The 14,086-nt window shown below is 37.8% G+C and overlaps 2 long non-coding RNA genes across 2 annotated transcripts; both read left to right on the top strand.

Moving 5' to 3' along the window:
- The first annotated feature begins 1,489 nt into the window (after positions 1-1,489).
- LOC125247685 lies at positions 1,490-2,026 on the top strand. Its single transcript, XR_007180143.1, has 3 exons — positions 1,490-1,553; positions 1,723-1,859; positions 1,939-2,026. It is a non-coding gene; the product is annotated as an uncharacterized LOC125247685 (long non-coding RNA).
- A 619-nt stretch (positions 2,027-2,645) lies between these two features.
- On the top strand, positions 2,646-3,778 carry LOC125247686. The gene is made up of 3 exons (XR_007180144.1): positions 2,646-2,729; positions 3,131-3,228; positions 3,744-3,778. It is a non-coding gene; the product is annotated as an uncharacterized LOC125247686 (long non-coding RNA).
- Positions 3,779-14,086: the final 10,308 nt, after the last annotated feature.

Below are 14,086 nucleotides of genomic sequence, written 5' to 3'. Positions count from 1 at the left end.
AGCCCTACAAAGTAAATTGGAATGCTATTTGGCCCTAAACAGAGAATATGAATTGGCAGGATACCTGAGTACAGTGAGTGACCCTAAACTGAGAAAAGTCCTGAGCATGTACAGACTCAGTGAACACAATCTCACCATAGAGACAGGCAGACACAGACAGACCTGGCTACCAAAGGAAGACCGGCTGTGTCCCCACTGCACAGAGAATGAAGTGGAAACAGAACTGCACTTTCTGACATCCTGCCCTAAATATGCACAAATTAGGTACGCTTTCTATCCCCATTTCACAACCCACCACAAAGACTTTCATCAGAGATCAAATATGGAAAAACTCCCATACCTGCTAGGAGAAAGCCCAGCAAGCTCAAACCTGGCTGCCAGGTACGTGAGGTCCTGTCACGACGAAAGAGCCTCCAGCGGGACAGAACTACCAACACACTCACTAAATTCCTAGAGACACTTCTATAAATATTATAAGATTGAACATTTTTATTGCATTTTTTTTTTTTTTTTTTTTTTTTATTGCTATTTTATTGCTGATTTTTTCTTTCTTCATTATTATTATTTTATTTATTTATTTATTTTTATTGACTGTTATTAATGCTTTGGCAATGTAAGGATTCCTTTCTCCATGCCAATAAAGCTATTTTTGAATCTTGAATCTTGAATCTTGAGAGAGAGAGAGAGAGAGAGAGAGAGAGAGAGAGAGAGATAGCGTTCTCAATCACACTAACATTAGTTGTTATGTTAAATAACATGTTTTCTCTTTAATTTCAGGTCACAATGTTGATAAAAGTGCAACTTGGAGGGAAGAAGAAATATATAAAACTGGAAGAAGTTTGTTTCTCAGATTTTCTTAGTGCAGGTAAGTTATACATTTAGTATTTAGTTAATAAAGCCTAAATAGCAGTTTTGTAATTTATTTTGTAAATAACCTGTTGGTATTATGGTTTAGTCCAACAGAAGTTTATGATACCAGAGAATACAACATTGAAAGTCACAGATGACCAGGGCATAGAGTTGGATGAGGATGTATTTCCAGAACTTGCAACAACCAAAGAAATGTGTTTTATCATCCACACTGATGATGGTAGGACATTAAAAGAATGTTTGTTTTGTTTTATAGATATTTTCTGGGTTTGTGTCTTGACTCAGAGACAAACTGTGTGCATTTCAGAACTTCTGTTTGCTGAAAACATCCAAGAATTCTGCTGACTTCTCAGACCTGACAGAGTTTGGTGCCTCTTCAAATCAGACAGAATATGTTACGCTCATTACTTGTGGTAAGCAGAGATAATGTGATTATTTTGTCTGACCCTGGATATATCCACTATGGTACATAAAAGAGTTTTGCTGAAGCAACTCTTCGATTGTATATGCCTTATAATGTGTTTTTGTGATCTTCAGATTTGACTGTCCTGCAGCAAGGGGTTGTTGAAGGACCTTCCTCCCCAAGTCTGACAGATACATTGTCTGTCTCAAGCAGTTTAAGCAGCAGTGATTCTGGATCTCAAATGCTTCAACCTTTAACGGACAGTTTCAGTGCAAGAAATGTAATTTTTTTACTTCCATACAAATAGATCTTATGCTGTAGACATAATGTTGGAAAAGAAATGCATTTTGAAAGTATTCAATGGTATGTATGGTTATTTGATTAAGATTAATGTTTTTGTTTAAAAAAGTCCAAGTGTGGTTGTAATTTTTCTAAATGTTTTCTTTTAGAATATAAAGCAAATTCTAACTTCAAAGACAGCAGGGATGACTGTGATCAAAGAGTATGAAGACACTGGGAGTTTGAAAGATTCCACAAGGCGGTTAATGGTGAACATAATTGTAGCTCACATGCATGAAAAAGAAGGGTAAGAACCTTCAAGACATGGCTTTATCCTTAAAAAAAAATCAGACAAGAATCTTAAGACATTAGTTTCATCTTTGCAGGAGAGCTGTTAGTAAAGCAACAAAGGAGTTCCATGCCCTTGGGATTGTGTCCCTGTTCCCATCTTTGAAAGACCCATACTCTAAAAAAGGATATGTAAGTTTGCCTACCGAACCATAAACATCTTATACGCGCTTGAGTCACTGTAATTGTATTATTTTTTCTAACATAAAATACTGCTTCCTCCCAGGAACATTTCTATGACATTCAGAGCAACAAAGGCTTTCTTGAGTGGCATATAAAAAAACCGTGCAACGTAAATCCAGAACCACCTCTACATCACAGAGCAGAGTGGAGCTAAAAGGAGGTCCCACATTATCAAGAACGATTGGAACTATAGATGACCAGCGAATGGGAGATGAATGTCTGGAAGCTGTGTCTCTCCTCAATCACACAACTGACCGTGACTTAGTGTTCCAGAAGATGAGAGAAACTTTCCAATACCATCAGCAGATTCTTCACAACCCACAGCGCTCAGCTGATGTACTACAAATGATTCCTCATTTCTTGGATGTCAAAGGACTGGTAAATATTAAATAAGAATATGAAATTTTATTAAAAATACTATGTTACATTAAATGTTTAAACGGTTGGCTTTTGTTTTTTAATTTGATTTTGCAAGACTTCTCACTAATGTTTGGAGCAGAGGTTGCTTCAAGTTTTCTGGAAAAATGGAACACCAGTTTCAAAGAAAAAGTCATCCAGGAGGCCAGGAACCTTAAAGAGACTGCTCTCCTAAAACAGCATCTGAAAGCTGTACTGAAAGAAGGATCTGATACTACTGATGATCCAGGTACAGTCATCGTTAAAATAGTAATGTTTTTACTTGAATCAATTAATCTTCTGGGTAAAGTTTTTATTGATTATTTCCCAAAAACATTTATCTCCAAAAGTCTGCTAAAAACACAACACAGTTATTTCATAAAATGTAGTCTATTACAAAAGCTCATCAGTAAATTCATGCTTTGTGAATGCTGTTCAACTACTTGAATTAAAAAAAAGTGATGTGTGGAAAAGTCCCCTTGGATTTGGATATGTACAGTATGAAATTTAGAAATTTAGTTTGCTCTCCATCACACAACTAATAGTTTTTACTTGTAAAATACAGTATTATGATACACAATCCACGCTGTTAACTTAATGATGCCATAAACAGACTGGTTTGAAATAACTACTGTTATTTTCTGTCTCCAGAATGGGACAGTGACATGGCTTCTCTATTTGTCCTGCTTCATCTTCTTACTCCACAACCAGCTGGAAGAAAGCGGCCCAAGAAGATCAGTGTTGGAGAGGTGTTGTGGCAAAAAATCAACTCCTACTCTACTGCATAAGAGACAAACACGTCCAATTGTCTTTAAAGGTTTTATTTCTCGCAAGAAAGGTCAGACAGTCATACAGAAACACAAATAGCTGCAGAGTGTAAGACAAAGAATGAAAGCTTCCCCTCACTTTTATATCTCTAACCTCCAAGGCCAAACTTCAGTCGCGCACACATTTTGCCATAAGAGACATTCCCCCTCCATCTTCAGTGAAACAGATAGTGACCCCAAAGGTTAACGATCCACTTTACGTAAACTCCCCTTATCATACACATAATGTCCCCCATGTTAAAACATATCTATACATCATCCATAGCTATCTCCCCACATTAGGGTATGTTCCATATGTTCAGGACATATAACTTAACTGGTTCACGTTTTTGAAGGAAACCTGCACACACTAAATGTTCTTTACGTCAGGATACATAAATCTAACTAAACTTGTTTTTCAGAGGAGTCACACACATTCTAAAATTTCTACAACAGAGGCAACAGATCATCTGGTCAAATTTCATAAGGTTTGTTAAGACTATTCCAACTATTGTACTTGATGCCTAATTTATAACAAATTATTTATAAAGGGGACATTTATGTTATGTTTCAGTCATACCAAAGCCTTGATGATCATCTTCTGACAACTGAAGTAAACCCTCATCCATATCTTCTCACCTCAGGGACTTCAAAAGCACAGGTTTCCACCTTTTACATTGTCTTGGACAGAAAAGTTCTGCCTTGTCAATCATGTACATCCTTGGGTGCCTTTGACGAGCTGTTCAAGTCCCATTTTGTTTTCAGTGTGAAGTATGATGATGCTCTGTCCAGTCTGTACACATTTTTGCAGACAACTGTGTACAATATCGATATAAGTACAACTGAGGAAACTCCAAGAGTCAAAGAGCTAAGAGCAAGGCTGTTGAACAAGCACAAATTGTCTTATTTAACCAAAATGTTAAGTTGTTTCCTCTACACTTCATCCTTTTGTTCAGCTTTGCTTTTGTTCAGGCACCTCAAACTAATTCATGGAATGTATCCTGGGAAAAATCTAAGACTGAAATGTGGTCAAGCAGATTGTTGCTTGCAGTTCTCTAGTTATTCTGGATTTAGGAGACATCTCATTAAGATACATTCTTCAATTAGTGACAAATGTGACCCTCATGAGACCCCTTCCAGTTATGAAAGTGAAGAACAAAATTAAATGATGAAATACCTTCTACTTCATCCCAGTGGCAAAATTTTGAAGCAGTCCCTTCAGTATCTACTCACAAGAAAGATATGTGTGCGTCCATTATAGCAAAACCTATGGCAAGTGGTGTACCAAATACTGTAGTTCTTTCGACAATTGAAAATTTGGAGGAATTTGTGGAAGATTTGCAGTCTAATATTAAGGACTATGTCTTAAACTTACTACCAGGTAACAATCCATCAAGACCAGCCATAGAAGAGTTATTTAAAAGTTTGGACAACCCTTTCAGCCAATTGAACTCCGATACCAAATGGAAAAAGTATTTCAGAGACAAATGGGGAGTAGTAGACCCAGTTGAACTGCGCCTTAGTGTTAGGTATGACACCAGACGAAATAACAAAACTGGAACTTATGAACAAGTTCCTGTTAATGATAAATTCTTATATATTCCAATTTTGAAAACATTCCAGTTCATTTTCAGAAATTAAAACATTTGTGAGATGATGCAAACATGTACTCAGTCTGACATCTATGAAGACTTCTGCAATGGTAGCTACTTTAAAAATCATCCTTTATTTTCGACTAATAAGTTTGATCTCCAAATTCAATTATACTATGACGAGTTTGAATGTGCAAATCCTCTTGGTTCCAAAAAAGGAATTCATAAAATTGGTTGCCTGTACTTCATTCTTAGAAATCTTGCTCCAAAGATGAATTCTGCCCTCATGAACATCCATTTGGTATCTTTGTTCCATGCCCAAGATGTTAAGAAAAATGGGATTGATGAAATACTGAAACCCTTAATAAGGGACTTGAAAATATTAGAAGCTGTTGGGATTGCTGTTCCATTTGCTGAACAACCTGTATGTGGCACACTTGCTCTCATTACTGGTGATAACTTAGGTATGCATAGCATTCTTGGGTTCTTGGAATCATTTAGTGCAAATTATTTCTGTCGATTTTGCTTAATTGATAAATCTTCAGCTCAGTCAGTTTTCTCAGAGGATGACCCAAGTTTGACTTTAAGATCACCAGTACTAAATGATCAGCATTATGCCAGTTTGGTAGATGATCCAACACTAACCTCTTCTTTTGGCATCAAGAGGAAAAGCATGCTCAATACTTTGCAGTATTTCAAAACTGGGAAAAACTATGCTGTCGATATCTTGCATGATATTTTGGAAGGGGTTGGTCAATATGAGATAAAACTACTTTTTGAATATCTAATTGAACATTTCATCTCTAAAGAAAGCTTGTTGAACAGGACATATGCTTTAAATTATGGCTATACGGAAACTAAAAACAAGCCCACAGATATTAATCTTGACTGCGGAGGACATGGAATAGGCTTAAATGCATCACAAACACTGTGTTTAGTCACAAACATACCTTTGATATTTGGTGACCTGGAATCAGATGATGATTTGCACTGGCTCTTGTTGCTCTTGTTGTTGAACATCATAAATATTGTGTTCTCTTACTCAATCACTGAGGGGATGACAGTTTATTTAAAGCACCTTATTATTGAACATCATAAACTCTTTAAAGAACTGTACCCATTAAAAAACTTGCTTCCAAAACATCATTTTATGGTCCATTACCCAAGGTGCATTAGAAAGATCGGACCACTCATTCATATCTGGACCATGAGATTTGAAGCGAAACACAAGTTTTTTAAAGATTCTGTGAAGAACTTCAAAAATTTGACAGTTTCGCTTGCAAATAAACACCAGTTTGCAGTAGCATATCATTGGGAATGCTTGTCTTTAAAGACAGTTGAGTCTGGTCCAGTCAAAATGTGTTCACTTGAGGCACTTGAATTTTCAGAAAATATAACAATCTCTCCATGTTGTTTCACAAGCCACTGTCAATCTCACAAAATGGGTAAGATGTTGTGGTGTTGAGTATCGTGTTGGACTCTTTGTTTGCACGGGTACTGATGAAAACATGCCAGTTGTCAGCAAAATAACCTCAATCGTTTTACACAATGGTAAAGTGTTTTTTGTTTTGATTGAGCATGAAACATGTTTCCATGATCACTTCCATGCTTTTCAAGTGAGTGAAAACCTGCCAAGGAAAGTACTGGTTATAGAAAGGGAAAGATTAAGACATTTAAAATCTTTTGATGCCCAAATGTCATATGGGTGTGATTCACAATTTTATGTTGTATCAGAGAGTTGTATTATCTGATTTCTTATTTAAATGAGTTCACTGTGAAGTTGTTCCTTGTTCATACTGAAGTTGTTCCTTGTTCAAAAGGGAATGGAAAGTCATGGAAGCCACTGCATTAATGGACACAAACACGCAGCAGCTCCGCACACACACAACAGCCAGAGGAGCGCTCGCGCCGGACGCGATGACGTCAAACAGAAACGTCATCGTCATCCTGTCATCCCCGTCAGCCGCAGGGAAGCCGAGAGACAGACAACTTTCTCAAACTTCCCAACGAGCTCATCTGCGAGCCCTATGATCGCAGCCACCGTATTGCCTCAGCACAAACGGGTCCAGAATCATCAGGCACAGATACAGACACGGGAAGACCCTCGGGAAGAGTGTCAAATGAGAACGGAGTGTCCCGATAGGGAGACGCTCACAGTAAACAACAGACAAACACAGACAGCACCCTCAAGCACTGTGTATGCGGCTCCTCTCCAGATAGAAAAATGCCCAGAAAATGTGAATATAAGTGTCAAACCCGGGGACACAGATAAACACACTCTCTTGAACGTTTGTAAGGCATATAAAAAACCCTATCGGAGTTGGTATAGTCGTAATCAGACAGAACAGGCCCGAAAGACAATGAGATGTCTTCTGTTTCTCCAGGCGCTCCTTTTATACTTCCGGCCAATAGGGATTGGAGTTATTGGATAGTTGCTTTCGGACACCTGGGTCACGTGATGTTCCCCATTGCATAATCAAACGCAAAGCGAGTTCCCTTTCGAAAGGGAACATATAATTTCTTACAGTGAGTTTCGTTGGTGAAATAGAGCAAAACTTACATTATTAAAACTGTAATTAAGGTATAGGCCTATTGCTGATACAATGGTATATCATTTATATGTGTGGCAGATAGGAGTAGAAGGGAGGAGTGAAAAAAGCTAGAATCATTAACATTCAAATTCCTTCAAACCCGCCCATCACTTCCCACTGAAAGGGGAACACAAATAAAACTTGTGAGCTGCTCTAGTTAGCCAACAATGCCACCCTGGGAACCTACTACCAGAGGTCGCCCTTAAAGGTACAATCTGTAAGATATTCGCAGTAAAATATCCAAAAACCACTAGGCTAGTGTTATATATTTTGTCCAGCTGATTACTAACAATATCTCTAATGTTTTCATCTACTTGTAAATCATGAGAAAATTCCCATTCTAAACAGTGACACGGGGCAGTGCAGTCACCTGTCAATGACATCAGTTACCCTTTGTTACCGCCTTTACTGACGTAGAAACCATGTGACAACAGTGTCGTGGACAAATGCAGAAGTAGTGTCTAGCGTCCAGCAAACCACTAGCTTGCTTCAAGCAGTTCCTTATTTACTTCTTGCACGTTATATGGTGGATTGTGTTACTTATTTATGGAACATAATTACTGTTTACCATCTGCCGCTGGTTCTGTCGAAAAGGACAGCTCCCGTAAACCTCATACTCATGACCGGAAAAGCAGAAGCGGCGCCGGCGACTGTGACATAATAAAAGTTCCGCTGCTCGTGGGGCGTGAGTTGATCAATCACTCCAGCTCCTCGTTCAGCTCCCGCAACACTCGGTCCTGCTCTGCTTCATACTACAGTAACGTTAATAATCGCATCCATGAACATGAGTTCTTCCCGACTCCAATCCCTATTCTTTTGCACCGTCCGTTGAGATGGAGACCACATGTCCCAAGATTCTGCTCTAAAACTTGGCGTCATCAAACTACGCCTTTGTTTTGAATAGGCTTCTAGCGACCTCTAGCGGAAAAAAATATCACAGATTGTACCTTTAACAGGATAGTTCACAGGTTTGTTAAGGCTGAGTCAGGTATCAGACAGGGATCAAATGCAACAATAACAATCTTTATTTCAGATAAAATAGAAAATACCACACTAATTCAAAAAGTCAATCACATTCACGCCCACACACACACACACACAAACACACACACACAAACACACACACACACACACACACACACACACACACACATTTTACCAATCCAGGACTGTTGTTGGCCTCATTAGTCCAGGAAACACCTCAATCACATGTGCACTCCCATACCACAGTACGCAACACCTCACTGTCACTGCAGTCGAACAGGAACCCCACCACCAACAAGTTGGCCGTTGGATTTAGAATTCTATGAGAAAAAACTGTCATGTTCACACCGCCCCAACAAACACTGACAAACGAGTCACAGAGAGTCAAGTCTGACTGGGAAAATTCTGCAACTACATACGTGTGTAACCATGTTAACAATATTGTCAGACAAGTTTATTATATTAATAACAGCTAGTAGCCTATCATATATATATATATATTCATTGTATTAAACTACTGAGGCAAAACAAAAATACTAACCTGAAATCCAAAGCACTATAGCTATCGATATGATCACAACCTATTGCGTTGCGGTTGGTATACACCGGTTCTTAAACTTTTTTAGCGCGACCCTTTTTATTGACATAATCCATAAGCATATGCAACCATGTAGCTAAACAACCCAAAACAAATTAATTTAAAATGAAACTGAAGTTAAACCTGCGTTGCTCTCATGTTGGTTATAACGTTACCTCTCTCTTACGGTGAAGTCGAGCAGTGCTCTTGCTGAATGACACGGATTGCACTATGGACTATTTAACTTGAGCAATGTACTTTTTATATGTTATTTTTAATCTTTTTTTTTTTTAAAAATATTTTATTTTTATAACAAACAAGCTGTGATGTCTTTGCAGGGGACTTGCTTCATCATCATGGCAAAGGTTTGTGGCAATGTCTGATTACGTCAGTTTGTTGCCGTTTGTTGGAAAACCCAACAAACGCCGATTAAACATGTTCAGTCAGGTGAAAACAGACTCCAACCAACGGCAACAGAGGTATCACACCGATCAAACCAACAGACAAGTTTGTTGGCGTTTGTCGGTGAGGTGTGAATTTGCCTTAAGAGTTTGATTTTGTATAAATATAACAAAGAACTGATTTAACATCAAAATAGTGAAAAGTGACTCATCTTTATCGTGTCATTTGAATTAATTCTGTTTTTAATCTCGAATATAATTCAGGTTCAGGAGAGAGTGAAGATGAAGTGAGGATTGTGCTGCTGGGAAAAACTGGAGTTGGAAAAAGTGCAAGTGGAAACACAATCTTAGGAAGAGACGCATTTACAGCAAATACATCTCAAGAGTCTTCAAGAGAACTCAACGGCCGACACGTTACTGTGATCGACTCTCCGGGACTGTTTGATACTGAACTGAGTAATGAGGAGATCCAGAGAGAAATCAGACACTGCATCTCCATGATCCTGCCTGGACCACATGTGTTCATCATTGTGCTTAATTTAGGACGATTCACTCAAGAAGAAGCAGCATCAGTGAAGATCATCCAAGAGATGTTTGGAGAGAAATCTCTAAAGTACACCATGGTGCTCTTCACCAGAGGAGACGATCTGAAGAACAACACCATTGAACAGTGTTTAGGAAAACCTGGATCTCCTTTGATGAAGCTGATTGAAGCGTGTGGAAACAGATTCCATGTGTTCAATAATAATCAGACTGGAGACCGAACACAGGTGTCTGATCTACTGGAGAAGATAGACAACATGGTGACAGCGAACGGAGGGAGTTTCTACTCATGTAAGATGTTCAGAGAGATGGAGAGAGAGAAACAAGAACAACAGATGAAGATCCTGATGAACAGAGTCAGTGAAAGAGAAGAAGAGATGAAGAAACTAGAAGAAGAGATGAGACAAGAACGAGAGACATTTAAAAATGAAATTGAGCAAGAAAAAGAGAAAGTAAAAACAGAAAAAGAGAAATTTCAGATCAAATTCAACAAAGAAATAGAAAGACTGAAGAACAGAACAGACAATGAAAGACAGAATCATGAAACAGAGAGAAAGAGAAGGGAACAAGAGAAAGAAGATCTGATACTAGAAGAAGAGAAAGAGAGAATGAAGATGACGATGGAGGAAGAACGACAGAATCATGATGAAGAGAGGAAGAGAAGAGATGGAGAATTGAGAGAGAGAGAAGAACAATATAAGAGAATAATTAAAGACAGAGAGGAAAGAGAGAATGAAATGATTGAACAGATGAAACTGGAACGAATGCAGTGGGAGAAACAGAAACAAGAGCAAAGACAGAAAAGAGAAGAAGAGAAGAAGAAACAAGAAGAAGAACAGAAATCTGAACAAAGTCCAGTTAGTGATCAGAGGAAGTGTAAGTTGAACTTTAAATTCTGTGGAACATAAATCATATTCATATTCATTTCAGCTGTTTTCAGTGTTTCAATAGTTCTGCTCTGATTCTGATTTACACTCATCTACTGCAACATTAGAGTGTGAAGAACACTTCTGTACCTCGACACACACTGTATAACACAAATCAAACTGACTAACCTTACAAATAGACTTTAATGTATGATGATATAATGCTGGCTTTCATTAACACTAACCCTATAAACTTAACTTGCAACATTTTATAAATGAATCCCTGTGATTCATCAGTCAGTTTTGCTCTGAAAGGGTTAGGTTTATAGAGTTTGGTTCAGTTTCTTTGACATGTAATATCTTGATAGATCTGTTCTCTGGACCCTTTGCAAAGTATGTCATGACTGTTTCATATGTAGTTTATATGGTATAAACTACATATGATTAATTCTCACTACATGAAAATGACTGAAATTAAATATATAAATATACATTTTTTTCCTCTGGTATCTCTATATGCTGAATATGTGAAACTTCTCTGCTGAATTATAGTGATTTACTAATTCATAAAATGATTAAAGATTGTGTATGTAGACATGTTCAGAAATGTAAATACTCGAATGAAATTTAAAAATTTAGCCAGTAAAATGCTTAAAGTAAGACACAACACAGCATCTATAACGAGAGCTTATTTAGAAATGTGTATCAACCACTGGAGTTAGTGTTTTAAAACTCTTTTAAGGTAAACACAGACAGAGTGATAAATGTGTGGTTTCAATTCTCTGTATTTGATTAGAGTCATTTCTTCCATGCAAAGTTGTGGCACTATTAATTACTCTTTGACTCATCAGCTCCTCAGTGGATCATTTCAATGGATTATTTTGTAGTGTTAAATAAGGGAAACATTCAAAATGTGTACTGCTGTAGAAACAGGCTTGAGAAACACTGAACTAAAGGACAGAAACATTAAAGTTACTATGGTAGAATTTCCTCTGATTACATGTTGATGTTATTTCTTTATAGGCTGTAGGATGAAAATGGAAGAAATAAATGTGATGTCTTTGAATTTGGTCTTGTTGGGAAAAAACAGGGCTGGAAAGAGTGCAACAGGAAACACAATCCTGGGACGACAAGCGTTCACATCAAAGAGAAGCTCCAGATCTGTCACACAAGATGTTGCTGTGGAATCTGGAACTGTTGGTCAAATTTCAGTCACTGTTTATGACACACCAGGATTATTTAACATGGATATGAATGATGGTGAGATTCTGCAGATGATAAATGAAGAAGTTCTTCAGAAATGTGAATCAGGTCCCTGTGTGTTTCTGCTGGTCATCAAAGCTGACAGATTCACTGAAGAAGAGAAAGAAACTGTGGAAGAAGATCGAGAAGATGCTGGGAGAAAAACAGCTGAAGAAAACCTGGATTATCTTCACCAGAGGAGACGAACTGGAGGATGAAAACATGACTATAAAAGAGTTCAGTGTTGAAAATGAATCACTGAAGAACCTTATTCGGAAATATGATCAGAGATACCATGTGTTCAACAACAAGTCAAAGAAACCTGGACAAGTTCAAGAGCTATTTATAAAAATACCGAAGACATACTTTGACATACAAGGTGTTTTATAGCAATATTAAATAAATATATGGGACACTTTTCAGTTCTTTGCAGTGAGTGTTAAAAATGGCATTCATTATTTTTTGTTTCTTTGTTATGTAGAAGAAGAAACTGAGATTCTGAAGCTGAATCCACTGATGAGAAAAATACCAAAAGACATTGAACCAGCCGCTCCTGCTGACAGTCTCACATCCAGACGGATTGTTCTTCTGGGTAAAAGTGGAGTTGGGAAGAGTTCAGCTGGAAACACAATACTGGGACAGAAAGAGTTTAACACTGTGATGAGAATGAATTCAGTAACCAGAAAATGTTCAGATGTTCACACCACTGTTTCAGGCAGATCTGTGTCTGTAGTTGATACTCCTGGATTCTTTGACACAAAGATGAACCCTGAAGAGTTAATGACAGAGATAGCCAGAAGTGTTTATTTATCCAGTCCTGGACCTCATGCTTTTCTCATTGTGTTTCCTGTGAATACGAGATTCACTGACCAGGAAGTGCAGATTCTTCAGATGATTGAGATGATATTTGGTCAGGATGTGTTAAAATACTCTATCATTCTCTTCACTCATGGAGATCTGCTCAAAGGAAAGGCTGTAAAAGAGCTCATTAAGAGATTAAGAGATCTAGTTGATCAGTGTGGAGGCAGATATCACGTCTTCAACAATAAAGATCAGAATAACAGAGAGCAGGTGAATGATCTACTGCAGAAGATTGACACAATGATAGAGCAGAATGGAGGAGGACACTACAGTAATCAGATGTTTGAAGATGCTCAGAGATTCAGACGAGAGGAAGAAGAGCAGAGACAGAGAGAGGAAGAGGAGAGAAAACTACAAGAGGAGATTGAAAAAGTGGAACAGGAGACAGAGAAGAGAGTCAGAGCAGAGTATGCAGCAGAGAAAAAAGAGGGTGGATTTATGGAGTTTTTTTATAAGCATCGAAGTTATTTTTATTTTGCAGCTGTTGCAGTTGCCATTGTTGTTGGTGGAGTTCTTTCTAAATCTGTTTTTGGTGTTGTTGTTGGAGCTGTTGTTGGATCTGTTGTTGGTGGAGCTGTTGGTGGTGGAGCTGCAAGTGGAACAGTTGCTGGAGCTGTTGTTGAAACTGCTGTTGGGGCAGCTGTTGTTGCTGAATTTGTTAGTGGAGCTGCTCTTGCTGGAGTTTTTGATGGAGCTGCTGTTGGTGTTGCTGCTGGAACTCTTGTTGGTGAAGTTGTTGTTGGAGCTACTGCTGGAGCTGTACACTGTAAGAAAAAATACACCATATCTACTCAATAAAAATGAGGCAACAGATTACAAGCAATATTATTAATTAAATTTCACAAGGTTTGGTATTGAGTAAATATTAATTAAATGAGACCCTTAATAGTTATCCATTTAATATTAGTAGATTTGAATAGAAAAGAATTAAAGTATTAAAATGTTAAAGTATTAAAATACGAGTGTTACATGAACACTGAAGCGACATCAAGAATCAGCCTGTGAATCTCAATGACGGTGACAAGCAACATATTCTGATCAACAGATCAACCCTGAGCATTAGAAAACAAGCTACTAAAAAGTTGCATAAACAGAACAAAATAAAATATGAGAATAAAGGAAATTACTAAGACAATTCAGCTCA

Source organism: Megalobrama amblycephala, linkage group LG15, assembly GCF_018812025.1.
Source record: "Megalobrama amblycephala isolate DHTTF-2021 linkage group LG15, ASM1881202v1, whole genome shotgun sequence".
Classification (NCBI taxonomy): Eukaryota; Metazoa; Chordata; class Actinopteri; order Cypriniformes; family Xenocyprididae; genus Megalobrama; species Megalobrama amblycephala.
This window is presented reverse-complemented; position numbering and strand designations above follow the sequence as displayed.